Source organism: Octodon degus, unplaced genomic scaffold, assembly GCF_000260255.1.
Source record: "Octodon degus isolate 3935 unplaced genomic scaffold, OctDeg1.0 scaffold00011, whole genome shotgun sequence".
Taxonomy (NCBI): domain Eukaryota; kingdom Metazoa; phylum Chordata; class Mammalia; order Rodentia; family Octodontidae; genus Octodon; species Octodon degus.
In genome coordinates, this window is record NW_004524587.1 from 6,152,743 (window position 1) to 6,158,945 (window position 6,203).

Below are 6,203 nucleotides of genomic sequence, written 5' to 3' on the forward strand. Positions count from 1 at the left end.
AGCTTTTTGGTCTGAGAAGGTCAGTGAAATCCCCTCAGGACTTATCCTGAGATCCTGTACCTCAGAGTATAGAACCTGTGTCAGTGTCAGCCATGTGGATGAGTCACGGCCATTGCTTGGCCAATGTGCTCTCTGTGAAAGCCTGAGAGAGTGTTTTCTCTCCATGTGACTCTCCTTAGGCACACTCTACATCATCGATCACTTTTCTCTTTGCAACATAGCATTCTTCTACCATGAAGAAACATAAAGCAGGCATATAACTTCCTCAAAGTGGAAAAAAGATCAAGAAACAAAGGGAGAGGACCAACGATGGTGGCGCACATCAGTAATCCCAGCACGCGGAGAGCTAATGCAGAAGGTTGTCACAAGTTCAAGGCCAGCCTGGGTTACATAGTGAGTTCAAATCCAGTCTGAACTACAAAGCAAGGCCCTGACTCAATTCTAAAAAAAGAGATGGAGGGATAGGAAGGGGGAAAGGTGTGAAGAAATAATTAATGAGTCATGTCCATGTACCAACTCCCCACAAGGAATGGAACTGTTACGTACTAGAAACATAACAATAAAAAATAAATAAATCCAAAAAGCATCTTCCTGATAGTCTCACAGTGTTTAGAAATAAACTAATTCAAACACCAAGTTGAGGTGCTTATAAAGTTTCACATAGTAGGGTTAAAGGCTGGGCAGAAGCAGGGTCATAGCGCCTGGAGCCACTCAGCCCTTGAAGGGATTGTGCTTTTCCCTTCCCCCTCCTCTGCCCCAGAGCTAGCCAGTTTCTGCACACGCTAAGGCTGAGTTTTATCCATAACCCCAGTGATAAATCTTCTAATGTCCCTGGCACAGAGTAGCCATGTAAGTATCCCCTGAATTACATAGCAATGCACAGAAGCTGTTTTGCATTTAGGTATGTGTGTGTCTGGGCAGCACAATCATAAAATATCATATTGCCTAGATCTATAATATCCCATACCATATATCCCAGCTTGACCTATACAATACTACTTTAAATTTGTTTTCCTGATATTTTCATCTGGTCTGTGCCTTCTTCCAGTCTCAAAGGTATTACTATATGGGCTTTAACAAAAGCACATTCTCTATCAGCTCTCGAGCACAGTGTTTGGATTGCTACAACATTAGTGCAATGAATATATTGCGTGTTGTTCTTTAACTCTCCTTAGTCTAATTAATATAGATGTACATTAGAGGCATTTCTTAATTAACTACAGGATGTCCTCAATAACTTGTAATACTCAATATTACTGGATAATATTGAAATGTAAAGTTATCATAATGATACTGATAATATTAAATTTTAATAAAATCATATTTAAATATAAAGCTATTTCAGTGAAAGTGAAAGATGTTGACTTAGTTATAAATAAAAATGACTTATAAAATGACTTATGTACAATATTAAGACTGCATGATGAAATTAAACCCTCACTGACATCTTGTATGGTACAAGAAATATCAGAGCAGAACTGAGAAACTGGACCAACACCAGTAACAATGTGTTTTGGGTTTTGGAGGAGAGGTTGTTTCGTTACCTAGAGTCAAACTCAGGATGTTCTACTTGCAGGACAAGCACTTACACCACTGAGCTATATCCCCAGCAATGTATTTGCTATATTGAGCAAGACCTGCAACAAGTCCCTGCCCAAGTTACCAGCAGAGAAGACTAGAATTAGAACTGCTGCTTTAAACATTGTTCACATTAATGTGAAATGTAATAGCATAACCACATCAATATAATCAAAGAAATGTGTGGGTTTTTTACAAGTTATAATCATTTTCTAATTACCAGTTAAGAACTCTCCACAGCTTATTAGAAAATTCTACCTTAGATTGTTTGTTGAATTACAGTGCATGAATTAGCCCAATTGCCTTCTGAGAGCCCTCAGGAGACAGAACTATAAGCATCAGTGTCACACACACACACACACACACACACACGCACACGCACACGCACACGCACACGCACACGCACTAAACTGGGGCCCCAGTACCAGAAGGGATATCAACCCTGCCTTAGGGGAAAGGATGGGGAGCTGGACATGGTGCTTACCTTACGCCTTTCACAGAACATTTATTTACCTGGTGGATGTTGTGATGCCTAGTTGTGTGATCTGCCATCAAGGGGTCCCTCCCACAGGAAATCTGCTTACACTGGCAAGTGTCTACATGGCTCTTGCTTGACCACTACTCTGTCACTGGGATCCTGAACTTGTATTCTCCCCAGGATCCTTGGGCAGCCCTTAGATAATCAGATGGAAGATGAAAATTTAACACACTCTCAACAACAGAAACCAACTTCAATCATAATTATTATAGATCCTAAGCAAAAGGACACAATACATGGGGAGTCATTCCTCTGTCCCTGGGTAGTGTGAGATAGGAATGAAGAGCCAGTGAGTGGAGAGGAGGCATTATGACTTCTATCTAGATGGCACTCCTAGGAGGGGCTTTTGGGAGTGACTGGATCATTAGTAGATGGTATTAGATTAGCCCACTGATTGGTTCAGCATGGTTCTGGGTGTTACTGTGAGAGAGGCCCCACTGTGGGTATGGGTAGCACTAGTCAGTAGGCTTGTAGCCTGGGATGAATAAAATGAGAAAAGTGGAAGAAGTCCCATTGCTTCCTGCCTGCCACATGATAAACTGTTCCTCCTGTACCCTGCTCTCCTGCCTTGGAGCCAGCCAACTATGGACCAGAACCTCTACAAGCTGTGAGGTAAAATAAACCCTTACTCTTTGGATTTGTGAGTGTTAGGTGTTTTGTCACAGGAATGAAGAAGCTGTAAATATATGCATATTAAGGGTCACTTTAGGAACAAGAGTAAATGCCTAATGTGGACTCACTCAAAGGATGCTGCAGGAAAATGGGGAGTCTAGCCCACCTGAGGGACAGAGGCTTCTAAATTCTTGACTTTGGCCCCCAGCTTGTGCTATTTCAGTTGAGATGCAGAACTAGAAATTGTGTCAAGTGACTGAACCCTGTTTCTAGTATATAAAAATTATACTTGGATTTATAACAGAGGCAGAGGCAACATGAAACAGAATTCACTAGATCTTGGTCCTAATTAGTACTATGAAACCAAAATTTACACCCTCATGCTTCATGTCTTTTTGTCTTCAGTACCAGTTTACTTAGCCCCAATTCTACAAGAGAATGGTATTGATCTCAGTGGTTCTGAACAGTGACCGTGTTGTAATTGCCACTGACAGGCCAACCTTTGTAATTCATCCATCCAAAATGACCCAGCTACACAATGAAGTTTAAAGTTCAGCTTAAGACTTCAGGAATGGCCACTTAAAATAGCTGCCCACATTTATACAGCACATGGGCATTGCACAAGCACCCAGCATACCCAGGTTCTATCTCTTGTTCCTGTTGCTCTGTGTCTTAAACTGTCGGGAACCATTTCCTCATGATCAAAATTGGGACAATTACACTAGAACAATGTAGCACACAAAGTTAAAAGTACAGATAAAGTTGAACTTGTATAACAGGTGTGAAAGAGGAAGAAGTTGTTCAAATGGGAAGGGGAGTGAGGGATGGAGGAGGGAGAAAGGAAGGAAGGGAAAAGAAAAGATCAAGAAAAGGATAAAATGGATCCAAAGTTCTTGTAAATGAGGGGAAGAGAATTTGAAGGGGAGGAGGAAAATGGGGGAAAAGTAAGAATCAAAATATAACATGTGAGGCTGCGTGGCTGGCAGCTCCCGATGCATCTGGCATGGGAAGCGGCGAGGCTGGGGCGGTGGTGGCCATGGACCGCTTCGTGTGGGCCAGTGGCCTCCTGGAGATCAACGAGCCCTGGTGATCCAGCAGCATGGGGTGCACATCTATGATGGCGAGAAGATAAAATTTTATGCTAGAACCCTCCTCCTTAGTACATACAGACTGATTTTTTTCTTCTTTTTTGTGGAACCAGGGATTGAACTCAGACCCTTGAGCTTGCCAGGGAAGTGCTTATTCCACTGAGCCATCTCCCTGGCCATACAGTCTGACTTGGAGAGATCCAAAAAAATCATGAGTGCTGCATAGCCATTCCCATGTCCCAAATTGTGTTCATGGAGGACCAATCAGCTGGAATCGGAAAGAGTTCGGAAATAGTGGTTCCTCTGAATCTGGCTCCTCCTAACAAAGAACCTGGTCCATTCCAGAATAGTAAGAACTCTTACATCAAACTCTCCTTCAAAGAACATGGCCAGATTGAGTTTTATAGACGTTTGTCAGAGGAAATGATACAGAGATGATGGGAGAATATGCCAGTTTCCCAGTCATTGCAAATAGAGGATCTCAGCCAGGAAGAGTAAGTGCTGTTGGAATTGTAGGCATTGAAAGGAAACTGGAAGAAAAAAGAAAAGAAACTGGCAAAAACATTTCTGAGGCCTTTTAAGACCTCAGCAAGCTAATGATCAAGGCTAAAGAAATAGTGGAATTATCAAAATCAATTGCTAATAAAATTAAAGAAAAGCAAGGTGACACTACAGAAGATGAGACCATCAGGTTTAAATCCTACTTGGTGAGCATGGGAATAGCTAACCCAGTTACCAGGGAAACCTACAGCTCAGGCACACAGTACCACATGCAGCTGGCCAAACAGCTGGCTGGAATACTGCAGGTGCCTTTAGAGGAGCAAGGGTGGGTAATGTCACTCACAGAGGTGTACTATTTAGTAAAGCGAGCTTGAGGAATGGAATTGCTCTCACCAGAAGATTTACTGAATGCATGCAAGATGCTGGAAGTACTGAAATTACCTATCACGCTCCAGGTTTTTGACAGTGAAGTCATTTAATTAAACTTCCATCCCACAAAAAAAAGAGGGAATGGTGGCCTCAGCCCTGGAGACATTTTCAAGAAAGGGATCCCTAATGTCAAAAGAGTTTGCTAAGCTTGTGAGAATATCTGTTCTCCTGGCCAAAGAAAGGTTGCTGCTTGCAGAAAATATGGACCATCCTCACATAGATGACTCAGTGGAATGTACCCAAATTTATTTATGACACAGAGCTATGGGCTTTGCATTTGAAATACTTTGTGTCCATACACTTGCATCGTGTAGCAGTTGTATGACTTTGAGCTAATTGCTAAATCCTGATACACTGAGAATTCAGTGGAACTTCACAGTGTAATATAAAACTTTAAAATCACTCCCTGAATATTAGGGTCCTGGAAGCTTATGTAGGATACATAAAGAAAATACAGAAACATGAATGCCAGTATGAATTTAAGACCATGCTATATCTGTGCAGAACCTCCAGAGTTTGACTTGAAACATGATAGGTTTTAACTTGATTCCCACATTTAGCTATTTTGTAGAGAATTTAAGTTCTTGGGGAAGAAAAAGAGAAGCAGCTGTATGTTTGGACAGGTTGGATTATTGTTTTGGTGTTCATGGAATTTAAAATGTTTTTCCCTTTGTCTGATAAGTCCATTGTGGGTGGGTACATGAAGGAGGTGGTTGTTACAGGGTAGTTTATGGTCTCAACAACACTGGAATAGTATATCAAACTAAAACTACAGAATGTTGTCCAAGGCTCAACTAAGGGCTTTCCTAGGCAGTCCTAAGTATGTTTTAGGATTGAGTAAATAACACTCCTCCTGCCGTGGAAGAGCCTCCGGCTACCCTGCGCCAGTGGGACAAACTCCGGGTACCAGCCCAGGCACAGCGTGGGTAAGATCATCTTCCACCCCATTGGGACACCCCCCATCACTCCGCAACACCTCCGCCACCCCGCCCACCGAGTAGGAATTTCTGCCACATTCCAGAAACCCTGAAAATCAGTCCTAGCGCAGGTCTGGTAAGTGTGTGGGAGAGCTGCCTCTCCCCCTACTCCAACTTGCCCCCTCCAGGCTCAGCTCAGGCCGGGCATACAGGCCTGGGGTTTAACCCTGCAGCTGCAATCCCTACAGAGAGGGGAGAGGATAGAACCACCCAGCTAGTCCAGAAGCAGAATATCTTCCCACAGAGGCAAAACAGGTTCACCCTCAAGGGCAGCAGCAGGAAGAAACTGGAGCAGCCAGACACAAGCCAGGAACAGCTGGATAAATCCAGACTTTGTAGATCTACACCTGACCTTCAGTACGTGCTAAGGTTATAACTACAACGAAGATCTACAACAAAGGTCAGAAGACAGTGCTACACAAAATGACGAGAAGGAACAAAATGCAACCTCAGAACCCAACCCCACCCATAAAAAGTGCA

At 42.8% G+C, this 6,203-nt stretch overlaps 1 pseudogene; it reads left to right on the plus strand.

Moving 5' to 3' along the window:
* The first annotated feature begins 3,763 nt into the window (after positions 1-3,763).
* LOC101587105 lies at positions 3,764-5,120 on the plus strand (annotated as a pseudogene).
* The last annotated feature ends 1,083 nt before the right edge of the window (positions 5,121-6,203 follow it).